The 11,827-nt window shown below is 38.1% G+C and overlaps 1 protein-coding gene across 1 annotated transcript in view; it reads left to right on the top strand.

Annotated features, from left to right (window-relative positions):
• The window catches only part of RYR2 (ryanodine receptor 2), a 448,094-nt gene that overhangs the window by 237,950 nt on the left and 198,317 nt on the right, over window positions 1-11,827 (top strand). The window lies entirely within an intron of this gene.

Genomic DNA, 11,827 nt, shown 5'->3' with positions numbered 1-11,827 from the left:
AGCAAATAGCTCTGCCAGTGGAGCCCTGAGCCAGCCTTTGAGCAGGGCTGTAAGGAAAGGTGGCAGGCACTGGTGAAGCAGGGAGAGGCATTGATTCTCCAGAGCAGCGCTTCAGTGTGGTGGCCACTGGCCACGTGGGGCTACTTAAATTTAAATTAAATAAAGTTAAAAATTGAGTTTCTCACTCACACTGGCTACATTTCTAGTGCTCAATATCCATGGGTAGCTAGTGGTGCCCCTACAGGACATACTGATAGGACATTTCCATTGTCTCAGAAAATTCTATTGGACAGTTTTGCTCTGGAGTATATAAACAAGACAACATTTAATAAAGTATTACATAAATGTTTCATTTCAAAATGAGCCAACACATTTTTTAAAGTGGCTTTTGAGTATAATCTGTTATATATGCATATATATGTATTTCCACGTATAAATATAAATATATTTGAATATATAGTCTTGGATTTTAAGATACACCTCAATCAGTATTTTTAATATTCTATAAACTTGTCACTGATCCTCCAAACATTAGCCAGCTTATTATTGCATTGAGTTCTGTATTCATTCATTTAGCAAGCTTTTGAGCAGGTGTAATCATTTCCCAAACAGATTTGCATAAATAATAGTAATTTTAAATTTTTATAACTCAATTTGTATTTTGAACCCCTGTGTCTCTGGGTGGTGAAACTGGCACACTGACCGTCCATCACCTGTCTGGTGTTGTCTTTAGAGGTGTCAAAGTATCAAGGGGAAGGTGGGAGGGAGAGTTTTTCTCAGTGTTATTTGTTTATATGTCCACTACTGTGGATATGACCAGAGATTTTATTTTTCTAATTGGATTTATTTAAAAAAATACATGGCTACTATGCTTTCCTTCTTTGGAAGTTAAAAATCTTTCAATGCATGTATGAGTTCTGTTTGTATAAATATTTCACAGAATATACACAGTCACAGAATGCCCATCCACACTATTGAAGCACATAACCAATGTTAATGGCACAGCCCAGTCACACAGACAAGTCAGCACTGCAGTGGTGAGGTAGACTCTGGGGTTGGTCTTACTGGCACTTTTGTGTAAACATTTTTTGTTTTTGACTTTACACTTCACAGAATTTTTCAAACTTAAAAAATGACTTGAACCTTATACCAATACCTCTGTTGTAAAGTTAATACAGAATTCTGATGAATTGTCTGAAAATTTTGTGGTCTATATTGTTGGGCTTTTGTTGGAGGTTTTGGCAAAGTGTCCTTTTAGTCTTCAAGGCAGGATGTAAGCTTTAAGTAGCCATGATCATCAACTATTAACTTTGTTGGGGTCAGCCAAAAACCTAAATTTTCTGCTGTAGAAAGGACATCAGAGTTTATCCGTGAGTATGACTTGCCAGTGCTTTTTAGCAGTGGAATCTCGCTTCTCCTCCCCCAATGCCTTTGAATTAACTTTACATAGCTTCCTTAAAAAGTGTCCTTAATTTACCTGTCACTACTGAGAGATAGCTTTTGAGACATCCAGGGCTCAAAGGATCAAGTTTGAAAAACTGTTAATTTAGGGCAACAGACTTTTTTAGTACGGGAATATACTGTGCTTGCTAACATACTAAGAAAGCTTCATAAGTGCTCTAGTTTCAAACTGTTCTTACACCTACCCTGTCTTTATGTCTGTGCCATACATGATTTGGCATTTTTTACCATCTTCATAATTTCTTCTTACTGCTACAGAAGCAGCTTGGTCATGTATATTGGCTATTAAAGCAATCAAAATAGTTATGTGGTAAGATGGATAAATGTGAAGAACTTTATATATATATATATGTATATATATGTATATGTATATATATATAAAGTTCTTCACATTTATCCATCTTTATATATAAAGTTTTATATACAAATAAAACAAATATATATATATTTGTATATAAAATACATAGGAAGGTACTTCAAAAAGTTTATGGAAAAATAGAATTAAAATATAATGTAAACCTTTCCATGAACTTCTTGAAGTACCCTCATTTATGTACATACATACTCACGCACATACCCAGACACATACTGTAGATCTCTATCTGGTCAGCTTAGTAGACAACATAGATAAGCATATTTTGACCTCTCTGTTCTTTTGTACAGTTTACACAACTGCAGTGATACGCTGACCAATATAAGTTGTTTTTAGGTAATACCAAAAAGAAAACTACAAGTCTTTGAAAGACTGATATGGTCATCCAGTTAAATTCAGGTGGAGATATGCCATCTGTCTAGTTCTGGGTGAGGATAGGGTTGTTCCATAAAGATGCAGTTAGGGATTTTCTAAGAAGCTTCAGAGCTCTTCCCCAAATAGGGACTATAATATCCCTCAGTGGCCACAAACCCACCATAAAACTCATATGTTAACTGGGCAAAGAACAAATTCCTGAGAGACACTGGCCTCTGGTAGGAGAGTAAGACTCCTTCATAATCACAACTCCTCTCAAAAGACCAGGACTTATGTGGTCAAGGTCAAGAGCATTACTGAGCGACCCACTGGATTGGAAGTTTCACGATTTAAAGGCTGTTTTGTCTATGTGGCAGATCCTCTTTTATGATTCTCCCTTCTATTTGGCTTTTAAAAATCTCCTCAGTGTATCTTTAGGGAAAGCAAAAGGATTAATTGAATCTTCATTTTTAAAAGATCCCTCTGGCTGTAATGTTAACAAAGGAATAGTGCAGGCATGCATAGGAAGAGTTCCTGATAAGCTTTTCCATGAATTCTTCCTTCCTTGTCTCATCTTTCCATTGGACTGATAAACATTCAGGATCAGTATGGGGGAGCCCAGGAAAAGGGGTTGAAGTGCCCACTCTTGTAGACAGAATTCTAAGATTGCCTGTAAGAGTCCTGCCCCATGGGTTGCACACCATCTTATATAACCCCCTTCTCCTGAGCATTAGCAAAACTTGTGAATATGGTTGGGTGTCATTCTCGTGATTGGGTTACTAATCAGTCGGCTTAAAGTTAATCAAACAGAGATTATCTGTGTGGGCCTGGTCTTATCAGATGAACACTTAAAAAGGATTGGGCGCCTCTGGAAGTGAGAAAGACCTAAAGTGTGAGATAAATTCTCTGTCTGGACTTGAAGGAGAAAACTTCTGTGGTATCAAGATGGCCATGAGGTGAGGACCTGCGTCCTGTTTCTGGGAACTGAGAACAGCCCGCATTTGATAGCTGTCAAGAAAAGAGACCTCAGTTAGACGACCACAAGGAACCAAATTTTGTCAACAATCGGAGAGCTTGACAGCTAATTCTGAGCCTTAGATGATAGTGTAGACAAAGCCAACTCCTTGATTTCATCCTCATGAGAATCCGATCAAAGAACCCAGCCACACCATGCTTGCACTTCTGACCTACAGAACTATGAGATAATAAATGCGTCTTGCTTTAGACTGCCAATTTTGTGGTAATTTGTTCCAAAGCAATAGAAAAGTAATACATTGATCAAGGGGCTTTCTTAGATTCAAATGAACTTTCAGACTCATAAGACCAGCCTTGGTGCAAGTCTACACAGAGAGATAAAGGATCCATGGCTTGCCAGTGGCTCAAGGATTCCTCTTCAGCATGCATCATTTTAGGTGTATGTATAATTCTCCAAGTCCGTATGAAGTTAACTAACAAAGAATCATTTTTGTCATAAGCCTTGTTGCCTAATAACATAATTGACATTCCAGCTTTTACCCACAGAGGTCTAGTAGCCAGTCAAGCTATGATACCTGCTCCAGACCAAGAACCTGGAAGGAGCTCTCTGGATGCATCTATAGTATAATGCATTTTACCAAAACCAGAGATTATTTTACATTGAGTGTTAGGACCAAAGCTGTTTTTTTTTTATTAAGTTATGAGTTTTATAGGGAGCATCCTTTCATATACATCTTCTTCAGGAAACTAGTGGGGACAATTCTCATCATGTTAGTTGTTTGACAAGAACAGGACTAGCAGAAATCTGAGATCCATGTATATATTGTATGTATAATATGTATTTCCATCTATCTTACTACATAGTTATTTTGATTGCTTTAACAGTCAATGTATGTGTCTGAGTTATCTGTAGCAATAAGAAGGATATGAAAATGATGAAACATGCCAAATCAAGCATGACATAGATACAAAGAAAGGCCAGGTGTAAGAGGAATTTAAATACATAGAAAACCTTTAGTTCTTTAGCAACCACAGTCTATTACAGTATTCAAAAATGTTTCTAAATTGTTTTTTAAACTTGTAATATTACAAGAAAAAGAAATTGGAGACTCACAGTTGGAATAAAGGGAACAAATCCATAATTATTTGCAGAAAATGTAGTTTTTTACAGTGAAAATCTTAAAGAATCTACAGACATTACTAGGAATAATTTCACGGGACAGTATTTCTATACTAATAGGAAACATAGAAAACTAAATTGAAGAGACGATACTATTTACATTAGCATCAGAGGCTGTCAGTAACCAGGTATTACTCTAACGAGAAAATCACTAAACTTTATCGAGAGATGATTGACTTTATTAAGAGGTTTATTATCAAGGAAGTAAGAGGTTATATATTGTATTCATGGAGAAGACAATGGCCTTAAGATATTAATTTCAAAATTGACCTATAGATTCAATCTTATAGATCATGCTTTTTAAATTAAAATCCCAACAAGTTTTCCTTGCGATTTTATATGATGATTCTGAAATGTACGTGGAACAGTAAAGTGCTAAAATATCTAGGGCACTTCTAACAAAGAAGAGCAGGGGTTATATATCCTACAAGATGTAAGGATTTATTGTGAAGTTATAGTCATTAAGAAAGAGTTGTGTTATTGTAGGTACAGACAGATTAACCAATGGCACAGAAATGGCAGAAACACACCAGCATGTGTTTGGAAACTTAGAACATGACTAGGTAATGTGTCACAGTGCTGGGGAAGGGAGAATTGCGAAAAATGGGGATCTGTATGGAAAAGATGAAATTAGATCACTTCCTTATGCCATATATGACAGCCAGCCCCAAATGGACTGAGGTCTTAAATGTCAAAAACAAAACTTTGAAACTCCTGGTAGAAATAGGCAAATCTTTTAGATTACGGGGTAGAACACATTTTTTTAAACACTAAAACAAACAAACACACAAAAACTAATAACTATGAAAGAAAATACTGATAACTTTGTCTATAAAAATGTAAGAATATTCATCAAACAAAAGCCTTAAAGGAAGTGGAAACACAATTTATTAGAGGGGGGAAAGCTATTTACTATGTGTACAACTGAAAGAAATATTAAGGTTAAAAAAATATAATGAATTTCTGAAATCAATAAGAAAATGATGAAAAGTCATGAACAGGCATTTCATAGATGAAGAAACTCAGATGGGCGATAACCACATAAGGAAATGTTTATTATTATTAATGATCAATGAATTAGATGCCATTTTATATCCATTCTACTGGTAAAAAATTTTTAAAAGCCTAACAGTACCTCCAGTGTTAGAGAGCTGTGCATCCACAGGATTTCTCTTACTTGCTCTTAGGAGAGCAAAGTGATCTCTTCACATGGAAAAGCAATCTGGCAGTATCTCCGAAAATTAATATCCACATACCGTGACCCAGAAATACTACTCCAGTTTCTCAGTCACATTTATGTGTCTCAGTAGCAGGACACATGTACAAGAATGGTCATAGGAACACAATAGCCAAAGCCAGGTAACAAACAAATGTGCACCCACAGGAGAATGGATGAATAAACTGGGAGCTACAGTGATATATGATGATATGATATTTAAAGGAAGGAAGTCCCGAAAGATAGCTAAGGGAGGCCAGATAATGTCCTCAAAGATGTCCGTGGCCTACTTTCCAAAACCTGTGAACACGCTGACAAAAAAGATTTTGCTGATGTGATTAAGATAATGATCTTCATATGGGGAGATTATCCTGCATTATCTGGGTGGGCCCAATGTAAGGGCAATGGTCCTTATAAGAAGGAAGCAGGAGAATGTGTGTGTGTGTGTGCGTGTGCGTGTGTGTGTGTGTGTGTGTGCGTGTGAGTGCGTGTGTGTGTGTGTGAGCGTGTGTGTGTGCGTGTGCGTGTGCGTGTGTGTGTGTGTGTGTGTGTGAGAGAGAGAGAGAGAGAGAGAGAGAGATAGAAAGATTGGAAGACAGAGATAAAGGCCAGGAGTCAAGGGAGGCCAGAGGCTTCTAGAAGCCTCTAGAAAAGGCAAGAAATGCAGGAAATAAATTCTCCCCAGAGCCCAGAGCCTCCAGAAGAAACTCAGCCCTGTAGACACCTTGATTTCAGCCCGGTAAGATTCATTCTGGTCTTTGGAAGTGTAAGTTATTAAATTTTTTTTTTTGATTCGAGCCTCTAAATTTGTGGTAATTTATTATAACAGCAGTAGGAAAGTAATATAGTAACATATAGTATGTTAGCATTTTGATAAAAGTTATAAACAACCAAAGTATAAAATATATTTAAAAATACATGTGAAGGAAAATAAGAGAATGTTATTTCGGGATATGGGGTGATGATTTCCTCAGGTGGTGGAGGGAGGCAGGAAATGGGAAGGTCGGGTTAACATGGGTAACTGTAAGCTATTGTGAAGGTTCTGGTTTTTCCATCGGGTGGTGGGTTAGTAGGTGCTTGTGATAGTATTTAAAAAGGACCAACTAAATAAATAAAAGTAGGTGAGGATGAGAGTGTGTCCTGAGCAAAAGTTATAACTAATCCATAGTCCACTCCTTTGCCCTTGAGATTCTTGAAGAAACTGCAGGTTCATGAACATGACTGTGGAGCTTTTGGGAACAATGTAGTAAATAAGGATGGATGGTAAAGGTCTGAGAGGAGGTAAGCACTAAAGTGAAGTTCCTGACAAGGTGAAAGGAAGTGTGATCTGAAGTACAAGCGGAAGAAATCAGAGCAATTTCTCATTTTTTAGCACAGAAAGAAATGGGTAAAGATACAAGTCACAATACTCTGTCTTCTGGGCAGGGTGCCTTGTGTGGACGGGGAGCTCCCCAGGCAGAACGAATGGCCTTGTGTCCCACACAGCCCCAAGTGTCCCCTCTGTGTATTTCTCCCTCTTCTTCAGCTCCCAGGTGTTTGGTTGCCTCCTATCTTACATAATTCTTTGGTGCCTCCCATTGCCTCCTTCTCTGGAATCCTGTCTCCAAGGGGAGGTCTCCCTTCCAGGTTCCAACACATGCCTACACAAGAGACCTCCGTTCAGAAATCTTCTGAACAGGAGTTCATACTGCTGAAATGCCTCTTTTATGGAGATTTATCTTAGTGAAGTCTCTCTCCCATTCTACAGTTTGGGTGACGTGGTGGCAGTGGGGAGCATGTTCTCTCCCTCATTGGCTCTCCCTGTCCCCATCCTTAGGTCTGAGACCTCAGGGAAGGGAAGGGTCCTGTAACCCTTTTTTGTTTGTTTGCTTTTTTGTTTTGTTTTGTTTTTTTGGTGGGTGGCCTGTACAGGGATCTGAACCCTTGACCTTGGTGTTACCAGCATCATACTCTAACCAAGTGAAGGTATTTCTACCTTGTTCTTCAATGTGGTTGTCTACTTGCTCTACTAAAGCTTTTTTTTTTTTTTATCTGTCACTTATAAACTCAAGATTCCTTCACAAAATATATTATACCCAGAATTTACATAATTCAAACTTCGGCATAAGAAAAGCAAAGCAAAAATAGCAAAAATAAAGTTTAAAATAAAATAATAAAGACAAAGGAATGTCAATGAAAACATGCAGGTGATATCTCATTTACCTAACACATTGACATCATAGGGAAAATGAGGCACAGAATTTTTCTGATATAAAAAATACTTGTGCTCCACGTGTATTCTGGAAGAACTTATGCAGGGCGAGCTGATTCTTACTACTTTGAGAATGACTGCATGCCTGACTTTGCTAGTGCTTGGCTCCTCTGAGGTGTGTGAAATCCCAACTTATTTAAAAAAAAGAAGAAATGCCTTGCAGGAGTACTAAATGAAATTCCGTATAAAGTAGAATTCAGACTTTTCTAATCTTGGCGTAACTCCAGGGTTCCTTGGTGCTCAGCAGACTTGGCTTTGGAGGAGATGTGTTTGCTTGTGGATACAGCATCCTGAATACACACCATGTCTCCATCTCACCTGTTATGGACTGCATTGTGTCCTCTAAAACTCATGTTAAATCCCTACCCTCAATGTGACTGTATTTGGAGATAGGGCCTTTAAAGAGTAATTAAGGTTAACTGAGGTCTTAGGGTGAGGCCCTAATCCAATATGACTAGTGTCCTTATAAGAAGAGGAAGAGACCCAGGGATGCATGTGTGCAGAAGAAAGGCCATGTGAGGACACAGTCAGAGGCCTGCCCTCTGCATGCCAAAGACAGGGGCCTCAGAAAAACAAAACCTGCTGGTACCTTCATCTTGGACTGTCAGACTCCAGACTGAGAAAATACATTTGTTGTTTAAGACACTTAGTCTGTGGTACTTGGTTATGGCAGCCCAAGCAGACTAATATACCACCCCATCTACAATTATATCCTCCACTAATCTAATACTATTCTTAATTTACTGTTATGGGCAGGACCTCATATTACCAGTAGTCTGAAGAGCTAATCATATCCTTAATTTAAAACGAGTAAGAGAATCAGCTCTCTGTGAGTAGAGATCATCTTAGGGCTCTTAGATTCTGTACCTGTAATGATTATAATCAAATCCAGAAGCAATCCTTTTAATTCTGTGTCTGCCACATGAAGGGATGGAGAGCAAAACTGAATTCCTGGTATTATGACACCTCATGGAATTCCTTTCCATGGGAGAAAAACAGGAATATTTTTGTGATTAAAATAACTGCATGGCTGTTGGCAGAAAAGACCTCTAATAAAAAAGAGAGGGAAGAATATCTATTATTGATTTTATCATGCTACCTTTTTTTGGGGGGGAAAAAAAAAAAACCCACGAACCCAGGACATGGAACTGTCAGTCTGTTCTCACAATGTTCTCTGTACCGTCAGCTGAAATACTGCAGTAGTTAGGCTGCTGGATGGCTGTGTGGCTTACCCAGAAGAGTAGTTTTCAACATTGTGTGAAGTAAGGTTAGAAGGTCTGCATCCCTCCAAACACCCACCTGCCTGGCTCCACCCTATCATCTGAAGTTCCTGTCTCCACTGTCACTCTGCAACCTGGTATTGTGGTACAGACGGGGGAAAGTAACTTATTGTCAGGAATCTCCCTAAGTAAAAATTAGCACTCGTTGGAGGAAGGAAGGCGTCAGGATTGTGAGGTTGACTCCTGCAGTGGGGGAATCCCAGCAACCCAATTCTGAAGATAATTCTTCTTGTATGATTTTGGGCAAAGAGCTTTCACTTCCTTAAAATAAAGGCACTGATTGATGGTGATCCTTTATGCCTCTTCTAATTCTAAAGATCTAAAAAATCCAAGGCAAGTGTTTTTTGTGTTTGTGTTTGTCTTACCCTCCCACTCAGCATTCTTGATTCAAATTTTGGCATCCATTTAGCTAGCTGTAGGACTTCAGACGAATGATGTAACATCTTAGTTGTCTCCTTATCTGAAAAAATGGAGTTAATATTGAGTGATGTATGGGAAAGTACTTATCTGTTATCTGGCACATAGCAAGCCACAAGTTAAGTGTTACCCTCTTCTTCTAATCAAAAAAATTCAAATTTATATTTCTGTATAATATTGGCCATTTTTATCTGCTTTTGGCCATTTGTTTTGGGTAATACAGGTGGATTCCTATGTATATTTCAGAAACATTGAAGTCTGAAATCGTATGTTCTTTGGAAAAGCTGGTATGCTTGAGCTCTGCTTTATCTTCTTTTTGTTGTAGCCCCAGGCACAGATTTCATGCCTGTATTTCACCCCCACATCCTTGTGACTGCCAGCTCCTTGGCTGCACTTACGAGCTCATCACACCCCTCTGCTCTGGAGCAGGGAGGCTCACCAACACAGAAAGTTAAAATTTGCTGCAGCCATCTGTCCTTTGTTGGAGGAAGCAGCTTAGTCCACTGTTTTAACAGATTTGCAAATAGTTAGGGTGGGTTTGGCTCAGGCCCAAGTAACCAATTGGGCTCGTGTTCGCTAATTTAAGATCCACTGCCTGGAAGAAAAACTCCCTTAGATATCACCAGGCTGTGTTATTTGAGGGGTGTCAATCAAGAACATGGAGGGCAGGAAGGTAGGACCAAGATTTTCCATATGCTAGGTGTATGTGTGCATCTGTGGAAATCTGTTTTATCGTGTTGAACTACTTGTGTGTTCTGCATACCTCACACTAATGAAGAATTGGATCCCAGTTATCATGTTTTGCTGTGGCTCAATTATTAACAGTGATGTCATTTATCAACCTGTCCTGTTCTGTGTATGCCGAGCTTTCAGTCAGCCTTGATAGCATTTGTTGTTTCCTGACATTATATTATATGTCTTGGTAACCATTTCCTTATTTGCAAATTATCTGTCTTTTTTACTCAAAGGTAAGCTCCAGAAAGTCATGGCCTCTTTGGGATTTCTGTTCCTAGTTGTATCCCCAGTGTGTAGAACAGTCTCTGGCATATGGTGGGTGTTATTAAATATTTGCCAAATGGAAGCACCTGATCCTGTATGGAGACAATGTCAAATAGTAACTTGGAGCAGGGACTGCCAAACTAAGGCTTGAGGGCCAAATCTAGCCCGCCACCTGCTTTTGTAAATAAAGTTTTATTGGAACACAGCCACATTCATTTGTGTACCTCCTGTCTATGGCTTCTTTTGCACAATGACTTAGAGTTGAGTAGTTGCAACAGAAACCATATGACCAACAGAACCTAAAATATAAAATATCTGCTATCTGGTCATATACAGAAGTTTGCTGAGCCCTGGCTTAAACCAAACTTGGGTTTCTCTTCTGGCCACTTAGTAGCTGTGAGGGCAAATGATTTAAGCTAAGATTTTGGTTGTCTCATATGGAAAGTGGTAATGATTCCTATCTCACTGCATGGCTGTGAGGGTTCACTGAGACGGAGCATCAGATAAACACTCAGGAAAGATTCGCTGTTGATAGGGAGCCTGTGTGCCTGCTGTTTCATTTATTATCGGCATCTTCATTATTCAGGACACTTTGCAAAGTACTGTACAGATGGAGGTGACTGAGGCCTGCCCTGTGTCCGTGTGGTGGCTGAACAGTGCCTGTGGTTTTTCTCTATTCTCTGTCTTCTTTGACTCCATTGCCATGTAGTTGTTTCTGCTGTGCATATGCTAATTTTTAAAAGTAAAGATAGTTTTTAGAAATATTGGTTGTTTTATTATGATAGCAGTTATTAAATCTGTGATTTCAGAAGTCAGAATATGATTTAATTTTTGCTGCTAAGTTCTATTTCATTTATATTAAAATTAGGGAAAAAATATGCTAATTTCTACTTATGGATGTATTTGCATAAATATATTCTTTTAAAGGGGACCAAACTATAATACAATGAAAACATCAGGTACCAGTATAACTGCTTTAAACTAATGAAAAAAAAAAAGACATGTATTTATCTATCTTATATTCTTGTTGAATATTTGGAAAATACAAAGGATTATAATGAAAATGCTTAAAAATCACATATATTCCTATTACCCAGCAAGAAATTTGACTTTTAATTTATATCTCTCCTGTTTAAAAAGTTGAAACTGTTGTAAAAATAGTTTTCCATTATCTCCCTTTTAACTTAATATTATAAGTGTTATCCAAAGGCATGAAAACATTTGAAGCATAGTTTTAAATTTTTTAAACAACTTTTTATTTTGAGAAATTTTAGTCCTTCAAAAAAGTGCAAGAATGGTACAGTAACACCTGTATACCCTT

This window comes from Cynocephalus volans, chromosome 18 (genome assembly GCF_027409185.1).
Source record: "Cynocephalus volans isolate mCynVol1 chromosome 18, mCynVol1.pri, whole genome shotgun sequence".
NCBI classification, from domain to species: domain Eukaryota; kingdom Metazoa; phylum Chordata; class Mammalia; order Dermoptera; family Cynocephalidae; genus Cynocephalus; species Cynocephalus volans.
This window is presented reverse-complemented; position numbering and strand designations above follow the sequence as displayed.